Raw genomic sequence first — 12,197 nt, 5'->3', positions numbered from 1 at the left:
ATGGAGTGCAATATAATGCGGTTAAAATCAAGTCTTCCTCAAACATTCCAGAGGCATTGCTAAACGCTGGCTTCTCACTTTTAAATCGGAATGTGAGTTTAATGTCCCTTAAACTGACAACTTCACGATTACATTTTTTTTGTTTTTGTTTGCATGTGGTCAATATTTGGCTTCGCAAGGTACATTTCCTAAATCGATAAGGCAATTTGAAATGATGGACTTTCCTGACGGATTCCGAGCATTTCTGGCCAAAACGTCAATGTTGTTTTTGAAACAGGTGAGAGGTTTTTTAGCCGTGGCATTGTGCCAAACCACTCACTCGGCATCTCCGGCATTCGCAGGGTCACAATTAATGAGTAAACCATCGGTGCAATGGATTTTTTTTTTCATTTGTAAGAGACTTTCCGGGAATCTTGGTCGCAGAAGTGAAGCGTTCTCCGTTGAAAGGAGTCACTAAAATTGGCCGAAATTAACAGGGTAAGATTATCGTGTGCACTGACGGCCAATGTATGTATCTGTGAGGCTATAGAGGAGGAGTTAAGCAATGCACACCTTTATGTTCTATTTTAAATGTCCAAAATGTGCAGGTCAGTGAAGTGGCCATGATAAATTGCCCATAGTGTTAGGTGCATTAGTCAGAGGGAAATGGGTCTTGGGTGGGTTACTCTTCGGAGGGTCAGTGTGGACTGGTTGGGCCGAACGGCCTGTTTCCGCACTGTAAGGAATCTAAAAAAGGATCGAAATTTCAGCCATCCGCGTTAAACACGGGTTATGCAGTCTAATGTAAAGTAAGACTTCAGTCTAGCTTGCCGTTTGCAAACGTGTCAACAACCCTTTCTGTAGTGAATAACAGAGCTTTTTGTACAGATTTATACTCGACCTCTTATAGCACTGATTCGAACCTGCGCCTCTGTTCCAGAAGTAGAGTCACTACCATGGCGCCTGGACATACTGCCCCTAATCTCAGTTTTAACGGCAATCTCTACTTCTTGCGAATTTGGTTTGATAAAAGATAAAATGAGTGCATGAGCTCAGAAATTGCTGACAAAATAACAGTGCGCACTTTATACATTAAAAAAAACAAGTTAGAGATAAGATAAACTCATACGTCACGAGTTTGGAATCACCAGAACTTACAGGGCACAATTTTGCCAAAGCTGACAGAATGACCACCCCCGGCCCCGCGGCCTTATACAGTGACTCACCAAAGTTTTGCATTTGCGTTGTCAATACAAATTAAGCTCAGTCATTTGGGGCTCGTAGCCCCATGTCAAAGAATGGTGTTCGTGATATGATTTATTGTCCTGGCAGGCCAACCAGTCTGGAGTAAATAATGAGGCCATGGAGACTTGATCGTACAAGTAGTAACTTGTTCCCTGAGGCATTTTCTTAGGGTTTATTTTAAAGGCTGTGGTGTTACTTCTGCTCTTTGTGTCGTTCATAATCTATTCTCTCATTCTCCCTCTATCTATTTTTAATTTAACCTCATTTCACTTCCTTATCCATCTATTCATGTTCAAATTTCATTGAGGCCATAAATCATTAGACCTAACATTCAGAAGCTTCTAGATTCCCTATTAGCATGAAGTGGGGTAAGGGTAAAAATATCTAAATCATGCTACTGGAAGCTGGAGCCAAGGGCTTTCATCATAACGTGCATTGTTACAAAGTTAGACAAGTGAAGGAACTCACTCGAGGCAGATACAGAAGTAAATGTTCAATTTACTGAAATTACTAATATAAAATTGCCATACTCTAAGTAGACCAGAGGACTGCTCTCTCATTAGAGAAGAGATGACTAGTGATCATTTAACCTGAGGGGAGAGATTGAGGAAGAGAGTCCTTCATGATGACCTGATTTGATTTGATTTATTGTAGTCACGTCTACCTAAAAGTACAGTGAAAAGCTTTGTTTGCAGGTAGTACAGGCAGATCATAGTAAGCAACGACATACAGAGCGTGGGGCTTAAACAGAATGAGGCATACAGATTACACGGAACAGGAGATGCATGAAACAAGATCGAGATGAACAAGATCAACATTATTTGAAGGTAGAGAGTCCGTTCATTAGTCCAACAATGAGGTGGAGATGCCGGTGTTCGACTGGGGTGGACAAAATTAAAAATCACACAAGACCAGGTTAAAATCCAACAGGTTTATTCAGAAATACAAGCTTTCGGAGCATTGCACCTTCATCAGGTATCTCGTGGAGCAGGATCATAGGACACAGAATTTATAGCAAAAGATCATCGTGTTATACACGTGATGCAATATATTGCACAAACCTAGATTGCTGTTAAGTCGTTCATCTTTTAGAATGGATTGCAGGTTTTGATTTATTAATATGTAAATCCCAGAACTTCTTTCAAGTCACATTCCTGAGATAACTTAAGGTTCTATAAAAAAAGTGACATCTCAGCTCAGACAATGCATTAAAGGTGTGAGGTTAGAGTCTATTATTTCAGTCTTGAGTCAGACAAGTTCTATTTCCAAAGTAGGAATTTATAAAATATCACATGGATTGTCTACCTGCAGATTGTGTGCTTTTTGAACAAAATAGAATAGTAGTAATAGCTTTTTATTTGTCATTTCTACCATATACAACTGATACAGTAAAAATGAGACAGCGTTCCTCCAGGACCGAGGGTACTACATGGACATTACAAGCTACAGAATGGTACATGGCATAAAGTGCATAAGAAGTGCAAAAGAGGCAAAATACAGGATAAAAGAAGAATGATAAACAATAGATATTTTTCTAGCAGCAAATCAAAGTCGTGCAAAGAATTTCAGATGGGAAAGAGTCCGATCATACTGTGTTAAGGAGCCTGATGGCTTTGGGGGGAGAAACTATTACACAGTCTGGCTGTGAGAGATTGAATGCTCTGGTATCTTCAGCCAGATGGCAGGATGGAGAAGAGTTTGAAAGAGTGTGTGTGGAGTCTTCCACAATGCTCTTAGCCTTTCAGGTGCAGCGTGTGGTGTAAATGTCTGTAATGGAGGGACGAGAGACCCTGATGATCCTCTCAGCTGTCCTCACTATCTGTTGTAGGATTTTATGATCCGAGGTGGTGCAATTCCTGAATTAGGCAGTGATGCAGCAGCTCGGGATACTCTCAATGAACCCTCTGTAGAATGTGGTGAGGATGGGGGGAGTGCTGGGGAGGGGGTGGGGGCTTGGTAGATGGGCTTTCCTCAGCCTGCACAGAAAGTAGAGAAGCTGCTATGCTTTCTTGACTATGGGGCTCTCAAGTGTTCCCCGATGGATGAATGTACATCGCACAACAATCGCCAGACCGGGGTGTTCCCTCCCAGTCAGGGAACACCCAAGTGGTCAGGGACATTTGGCCTTGGATCTTCAGGTGACCATCCTCCAAGGTGGACTTCAGGATACGCAGAAAAGCAGAGTGGCTGAGTTGAGGCTAACAGACAAGTTTAGTACCCATGAGGATTGCCTCAACAGGGACCTTGGGTTCATGTCACACTGCGGGTGATCCCAATACACTATACACTCTCACACACAAAGCACACACATACACACACACACTCTTACACACTCACACACTCCTGCAGACCCTTTCTGATACACACGCTATCTTTCAGGAACACACAGACACACACCCCCACACTCACAATCATGTGCATATCCTCTCACAGGCATTTACTCCATCACACACACACGCACACACACACACACATGCTCGCTCGCTCTCTCTCTCTCTCTCTCTCTCTCTCTCTCCCTCTTCGCCCCACTGCCCACACACACATATAAGTCTATGGGGTGAATTTGCATTTGCACAATTATATTTGCAGATACATTCTATTTTGTTCAAAAAGCACACAGTCGGTAGGCAATCAATCTATGTGACAGTTCATGAATTCCTACTTTGGAAATAAAACCAGTCAGACTCAAGATTGGAATACATATAGATTATAACCTCACAGCTTTTATGCTTTGTCTGAGCTGAGATGTCACTTTTTAAAAATAAAACCTTGTTATCTTGGGAATGTGACTTGAAAGAAGTTCTGGGATTTACATATTAATGAATCGAAACCTGCAACCCCATTCTAAAAGATGAAAGACTCAACAGCAATCTAGGTTTGTCAATATATCGCATCAGTTGTTTGACACTTTGATCTTTTACTATAAATTCTGTCTCCTATGATCCTGCTCCACTAGCCACCTGACGAAGGAGCAGCGCTCTGAAAGCTAGTACTTCCAAATGAACCCACTGGACTATAACCTGGTGTTGTATGATTTTAAACTTAATTCAAAACCGGCAGTGAAGAAACCGTTCTCAAACCTGTTGGTGCATGTGTTCAAGCTTCTGTACCTTCTGCCTGATTGTTGTAGGAGAGCATTATGAGGGTCTTTGATGTTGGCCCCCTTCCCATGACAATGAGAAGTAAATGGAGTCCATGGATGGAAGGTTGGCTTCTGTGATAATCTGGGCTGTGCACACAACCTTCTCTAGTTTCTTATGGTCCTCGGCCAAGGAGTTGCCAAACCTGACCCAAATAGTATGCACCCAAATACAATGCTTCCTATGGTACATCTGTAAACATTGGTGAGGGTCCTTATGGACATGCTGGATTTCCTAAGCCACCTCAGGAAGAAGAGGTGTTGTTGTGCCTCAGCTGGTTTGGGAATTGAACCAACTGTGTTGGTTACATTTCGCAATTATTAGTGCAAAAAAAATGTTGCTGCATGAATTACCAAGATATCTTTCGTGCAAAACATTATTTTGCAGAAAACTGCTGATAGTAAAATAAGTTTGGGAACACCCAGAAGCCATCTAAGAAATAGACACATCAGAATAATAAAACATCCATGTGTTTTATCTGTCAACAAAAAGAAAAATGTGAATGTTTTATTCTAGACAGGCAAAACAATCCATGTGTGTACTTGTACAAAAACTAACCATTGTAAAATAATGGTTTATCTTTGCTAATCAACAGCCCATACTAACACTTTTTCTTCCAATACACATCTGCCTAATAAATATTTGCACAGTTTTAGGCAAGAGTATTGACTTTCATTTGCCATATTTGAACATGTATTGCTATGTTTGACCCTCAACTTAAAGTATTGTAGAGTGAAATAAATAGCAACTTAGACATCTAATACATTCAGTTTTTTCCAATAAATCAGAGCCATGGCTCAGTGCTGGCATGCTTGCTTCTCTGTCGGAAGGCTGTAAATTTGAGGTGTGCTCTACACATTGCAGCACAGATTGAAATGCTGCTCTTTCACTACATCGCTGAAGGAATATTGCACTGTTGGAGGTGTAATTTTTCAATGAGGTATTAGGCTAAGGTTTGTGTTAAGGTGAACACAGTAGATAACGTGACACTATTATGAAGGAAAGCTTCTTCCAAGTAATAATTCTTCTAAGTTCCCAGCCAATATTTATTACTCAATCAGCAGCAGTAAAACAGATTCTCTGCTCATTACCATTTGTGTGATGTCGTTTGACACAACTGGCAGCTGTACTTATTGTATTTTGACAGTGACTACAACTCAAAATATTTAATTATTTGTATACCTGCTTTAACATATTGAATTTGAGAAAAATACTGCACAATTGTAAGTTTGGTTATTTTAAACCGAGTAGCTGCTTATTGCAATTAGTATAACATTTTATACCTCTGACCTGTTGTTTTCCTTTTTATTTTTGTTTTAGTCAGTCCAGTTAAACAAGCTGACTTGAGTACTTTCAGTTAATCAGCTACTCTGCTTTTATGTGTATGTGTTTGCTGCTTAACATTTTTATTTTGGATTTTCAGCATCATTGCATTTATTTCTTTTTATATCTATATTTTTTGTCATATTTATTAATTTTGGGGATTAATGGCTGCTTGGCAGCATGGATTAGAAATATGGCTAAAAGATAGGGAATAGAGGGTTGATATTGATGGGTATTTCTCAGATTGAGATGAGTTCAAAGTGGTGTTCCCTGGGGATCAGTATTGCGACCCATGCTTTTTCTATAAATGATTTGGATATGGATGCTGAGGGCAAAATCTCTAAATTTGCAGATGACACGAAGCTAACAAGAGTAGTGAATTGTGCTGAGGAACTTGGGACATATTGGCCATGCAGAATTTCAATGGAGAGAAATGCAAGGCAATGCATTTTGATAGAAGAAATACCTAGAGACAATGCAGGATTTGAGAGAATGACCGGTGCAGAGTGACTGGTGCAGAATCACATGTATGATTCCCTGAAACAATTGCTAAGAAGGCTTGTAGAATCCTTGGGCTTATAAATAGACGCGTAGAGTATAAAACCAAGGAAGTGCTGCTATACCTCCACAAATCAATGGTCCCTCCACATTTGGAGTACTATGTTTAGTTCTGGGCACCTTCACTTAAAGCTTTAGAGAGAATTCAAAGGAGATTTACTGGACTGATACAGAATGAGGGATTTTGGGTGCAAGGAAAGATAAATTGAGCTTATTCTTCTTGGAGTGGAAAAGATTAGCGGGTGACTTTTATTGAGGAATTCGATGTTATACACACTTTTGTCAGCGTAATGAAAGATATTATGCTTATATAGTTGGTATGTCAGTAACTAAGGACAACAATTTCAAGATTGTCAGCAAGCGAGCTAGGAGTGAGATGAGGAGAAAAGTCTGTACTCAGAATTGTTTGGAGTTGGAATGTGCTGCCAGGGTGAGTAGTGGAAGTAGATTCCATAGGAGGTCTCAAAACAGACCTGGATATATATTGAAAGTAATGAATTTAAAGAGCTATGGAAATAGGGCAGAATAATTGGGCTAGCTAGGTCTTCCTTTCAGGAGCAATGGGTTGAATGGTATTCTTGTACTGTGGAATTCTATAGTTTTAAGAATTTCCACTGTTAAAAAATTATTATCTTTGAATTAATTACAAGATTTAAGGGGAGAAATTTAGCTGGACACTATTTCTGTGTTCAGAAACAGTTTGGGACATGTGGTGAAAGCCATTTTGAATCCATCTGAAGCCAGACACAAAATGTATAGACAAGCCAACCAAACCCATGCTGCTTCTCATGGCATCTGCACTGTTTGAAGATATGAATACCAAGGGACTTGTCATTGTTGCCAGCAGCCTGAAGGCAAGTTTATTTTTCCTCCAAAATACTGTTAATACATCACAAAACATTTGAACTTAAATGCAACAGAGTCTGCAATGATGTTCGAATTGTCTTCAGACAGCATATTCCACACAATTTATTTTCAATTGCCTTACTATTGACAACATAGATTCCATGTCAGCTACACGGCCCAAAGGCAAGATATTTCAAATTCAAAATTACCAAAAGTGGAGCAGAAGTCATTTTTTCTCCATACACCATGTTCCATTCTGAGTAACTTCAATACATTTTCGACTCTCTTGATTTTTCACAATGTACATTCTTTGTAAGGCCCTGATCAAGGTGTTATACAGTTTCCAGCCTCTTGATGTAAAACTGCTGGAAGACCTTAAACTATGACCTTCCCCTTTGTTTCTGTGGCAACACCCTTGAATTTTAGAGCTTCCCTCAGGACCTAGTCCTGAGCCTTGGAATGGACCAGCCTGCAACAGAAAATAGAAGACAACTCCTTGCATTGGAAGACCAGTAGATTTCAGGCATACCTACAAGTGTCTTTCACAAAATTAGTTGCCTTCTGAGTGTAGTTAATGTTTGCCTGTGAATCCCTGGGAACAGTCTGTGGACCACCTAGTCCTGCATCACAGAAGTACTTGAGATAAACATTGCAAAAAGCGTTATATCTATCTCCACATCTTTTTGACAGAGATACCTGTTTTAGTTGGCCACCAAAAAGCCTGAAAAATAGGCTTTACCAAAACTGTAACAGAAAAAATACAGACACAGAATAGATATGCAACATTGTGACCTAAAATTAGTCCTTTTTGCCACATGGAACTTAGTGCAATGAACCAATTTTGCCATTTAATAGGTTATTAAAATGGTCAGTAAAAGTATATAATTTGATAAGGAGATGTACAATAGAGTTGTGATGGGTGGAATAATAGAGTGACATTGTGTGATGGTGTGATATGGATGTTGTGGATGAATGGAATTCACAGCAATGAATACTGATGTTTTAAAAAAAATGAATTACCTGTGTAAGCCACTAAAGAATCCAAATAAGTGGAGGAGGTCTGGATGCTTGTTCCAATGATCAGCAACTCATTTTAGCAACTAAACCAAAAACGGATATTAGGCTGCTCTTTAAATAAGTAACCACGAGTTCTAGGTGGCCATCAGAATGCTTGCATTAAAAAAAAATAGACACAGAACAAGTATACAACATTACATTCCAAAATTAGTCATTCTAGCCATGTGGAAAGTGGGTGCAACAAGATCAATTTCTATCTCTGAAATGACTAAAATAGCAGATGTAAAATATAAGCCTGAAGCAATGGCTCACATGTATAGCCTAGATACCAGTAATAAAATGGTCACATAGAACTTAGTGCAATGAACCAATTTTTGCCGTTTAATAGGTTATTAAAATGGTTGGTAAAAGTCTATAATTTGATGAGGAGATATGAACATATGAAAAACGCACTCTGATATTTTGGGTGGACATTCTGTGTTTAGAATTGATTAATATCCATCTGAAGTGGTAGCCTGTCTTTTCTGCTTTCTAATGTTGGTAGAGTGAGCATTTTTGGGCTTATATTTCAGTAAATAGGTTTTGTTTTTATTTTAACTGTATGCCGCTGTCTACTTTCTCTTCATTTTCCGATGAGAATGAGAAAGATTAGAAAATAAGGAATGCTATAATTTTTTTCTAAACAGAGTTAAATGTGGCTGGACAGTCATGAAGGTGGTGAGACTATCAGTGTAATGCTAGGACAAGTTTAGCAAGTACACTTAGCAGTTGCGTGTTGGAAAATTAAAATCAGAACTGCTTAGTGCAGGAAGCCATTCAGTTCTTCAGATCTACACCAGCTGTCTGGTCAACATGATGGTGCTATTCTGCTGCCCTTATCCTGTGACACTTCATGTTATTTCTGTTGATTAATCATTTGATGTCCTCTTGAATACCTTGATTGATCTCGGCTTCCAGAAAGTGCATTCTAGACCTGAACCACTGGCTCTATGAAAAAGTGTTTTCTCGCAACATGTTTACTTCTTTTGCAATTCACTTTAAATCTGTGGCAGCTCATTCTTGATCCACTCATGAACTGGAACAGTTTCTCCCTGTCTATTTCTGTCCAAGCCGCTTCATAATTTTGAAAACTTCAACCCAATCTCCTGTCAACCCCTGCCTCTCCAAGGAAAATAGTCTCATCTTCTCCAGTCTATCTTTTTAAATGAACTTTCTCATCTCTGGAACAACCTCTACAATACATATATGTCCTTCCTAAAGTCAGGCACTCAGAAATGTACACAATACTTGTTATTGTGTATGTTGCTGTCAAACTGTTATTTTATAAATTCAACATAACCTCCCTGTCCCTCTATTCAATGACACTATTAATAAATCATAAGATACTAGTATCTTATTAACTGCTGCCTGCACCTGTCCTGCCACCTTAAATGCCTTATGGACTATACACCCAGATCTCCCTGCTCCTACGCATTTTTAGAATAGTACCCTTGACTTTGTACTATATCTTCATGTTTTTGTTTCTTCCAAAATATAATACCTCACACTTTTGCACATTGAATTTCATCTGCCATCTGCATATTCACCCATTTCATCTGCTATCAATGTCCATTTGATGTTCTATACTATTCTCCTCACATATATTAACCTTCCAAGTTATTTTTAATCACCCACAAAACTTTGAAATTGTCCCTTGCACTCCAAGATCTAGATTATTAAATCATGAAATCTAAGAGTCCCAATACTGGCTCTAAACGGACCTCATTATAACGTTTGCGGCAGCTTGAAAAATAGCCATTCAGCATTACACTGCTTTGCAAGTCATTTTTTTAATCCACTTTTACCACAGTGCCTTTTATTTCATGGATGCTAACTTTTTTTCCATCTGTTGTATCAAACACCTTTTGGAAGTCTATCTACGCTACATGAACAGCATTATCTAGATCAACCCTGTCTGTTCCCTGTTCCAATAACTCCAGTAAGTTAGTGAAACATGATTTTCCACTGGCAAACTGCATGCTGGAACTTCCTAGTTATTCCCAACGTCCCTCCCCTAAGTCCCTCCTCCCTACCTTTTATCTTAGCCTGCTTGGCACACTCTCCTCATTCCTGAAGAAGGGCTTATGCCCGAAACTTCGACTCTCCTGCTCCTTTGATGCTGCCTGACCTGCTGCGCTTTTCCAGCAACACATTTTTAGGCTCTGATCTCCAGCATCCACAGTTCTCACTTACTTCCTAATTAATCCAATTTTTCTCCCTTTATCGAAATATTATTAGGTCAGATTCCCTACAGTGTGGAAACAGGCCATTTGGTCCAACAAGTCCACACTGACCGTCCAAAGAGTAACCCACCCAGACACATTTCCCTCTGACTAATGCACCTAACGCTATGGGCAATTTAGCATGGCCAATCCATGTGACTCGTACATCTTTGGATTGTGGGAGGAAACCGGAGCCAGAGGAAACCCACGCAGACACAGGGAGAATGAGCAAACTCCATACAGATACTCGCCCAAGGCTGGAATCGAACCTGGGCGCCTGGTACTGTGAGGCTGCAGTGCTAACCAGTGAGCCACCATGCCACTCCCTGAGCCATGCCCCCCCCCCAGAAATTCATTAGTTCTGGAAGTATCTGCATTTCCAAAGTTAATCTGTATTGAGTTTTTCTTTACAAACCTTTTTTTGAACAAGAGTGTAATATTTGCAGTTCTCCAGTTCACTGGCATTGTCGCCTTGTCCAACAAAGACAGAAAGATTATGGTTAGTGCATCTGCAATGTTTACTCTCACTTCCTTCAATATCCCTGGATGCATGTTATATCATCCTGGCTCCTTGTCCACTCTAAGTTCCAAAAACTTATGTAAAACTTCCTTATCAATTGTGAACCCTTTTCGTGGCTGTGTTTTGTCCTGTCACTATGGTCTGAGTAACGATTGCTTCCTTGGTAAAGATAGGAGTAAAATAAATAAATAAATACCTCATCAACATCCCTTCTTAGATCCTCATTTGCTCTATTCCTCCTTTTTAATGGCTTTTTACTTGATATATATGAGACAACAGTTTGGGATTCCTTGTTAAATTAGCTGCCAGTTTTTTTCATACTTCCTCTTTGCTTCACTTATTTGCTTTTTCATTTCCCTTCTGAAAATTTTGTACTGAGCTTCATTCTCAGTTGTATTTTCTACCTCAAACATAACATTATCACACTTTCTTATCTTTATTATCTGGACTAAAACAAAAATTGCTGGAGAAGCTCAGCAAGTCTGGCAGCATCTATGGAGAGAAAGCTGAATTAACGTTTCAGGTCCAATGACCCTTCTTCAGAACTGAAACAGTTTTTTCAGCAATTTCTGTTTTTGTTTGTAATTTCCATTATCCACAGTTCTTTTTTTTATTATTTGAACTATCTTTTGTTTGAGAGTAGCTTATTGTTCAGCTACAATCTTTCCACTAACCTTTGTCTATCCGGTTAAGCTCCTTCTTGCCCCATGGAAGTTGGCTGTCCCTCAGTTAATTGCGTTTTGTCTATTATCCTTTTCCACTATAATTGTACACCCTATAATATATACAATAAATATATTATATGTTCCTCCACTGACTCGTGATCTATTTGTCCTATTTCATTTCCAATGGCCAGTTGTAGTAGTGCCTCCTTTTTGTTGAACTGGACACCTATTGGTGTAGGAAACTTTACTGAACATAACATCAGAATGCTTATCCCTTTCTGTCCTTAGTACTTTGACTTTCTTAGTCATTTTCAGGTAATTAAAGTTCCTCATTTTAACTATTCCACAATGCTGGTACCTTATTATAATTTCCTTACAGATTTGTTTGTTGAATACACTCAATAATGTAATTACATTCTCCTTGTTCCTTAGCTTTAGCTAAATTGATTGTGTCCTTGAACCTTCTGAAACATACTTTTTTCTACAGTAATGGAACATTCTCCTTACATATCCCACCCCACCACTGTTTCTTCAATTTCTGTCTTTCCCAAACATTCTGTAACCAGAAAAATGTAATATCCACTCCTGTCCTTCCTTCATTGCTTTTACCTCATTGTTTTTACCTTCCTTCAACTAAGTCTAT

At 39.2% G+C, this 12,197-nt stretch overlaps 1 protein-coding gene across 1 annotated transcript in view; it reads left to right on the top strand.

The window, feature by feature from the left end:
• The first annotated feature begins 427 nt into the window (after positions 1–427).
• The window catches only part of rassf9 (Ras association domain family member 9), a 54,126-nt gene continuing 42,356 nt past the window's right edge, over positions 428–12,197 (top strand). The window contains exon 1 of the mRNA XM_072551641.1: positions 428–477. The gene's annotated coding sequence lies outside the window, so the exon portion shown is untranslated. The remainder of the gene's footprint in view (positions 478–12,197) is intronic.

This window comes from Chiloscyllium punctatum, chromosome 32 (genome assembly GCF_047496795.1).
Source record: "Chiloscyllium punctatum isolate Juve2018m chromosome 32, sChiPun1.3, whole genome shotgun sequence".
Lineage (NCBI taxonomy): Eukaryota > Metazoa > Chordata > Chondrichthyes > Orectolobiformes > Hemiscylliidae > Chiloscyllium > Chiloscyllium punctatum.
Note: the sequence above shows the minus strand (reverse complement) of the source record. Positions and strands in the feature narration are given on the sequence as shown.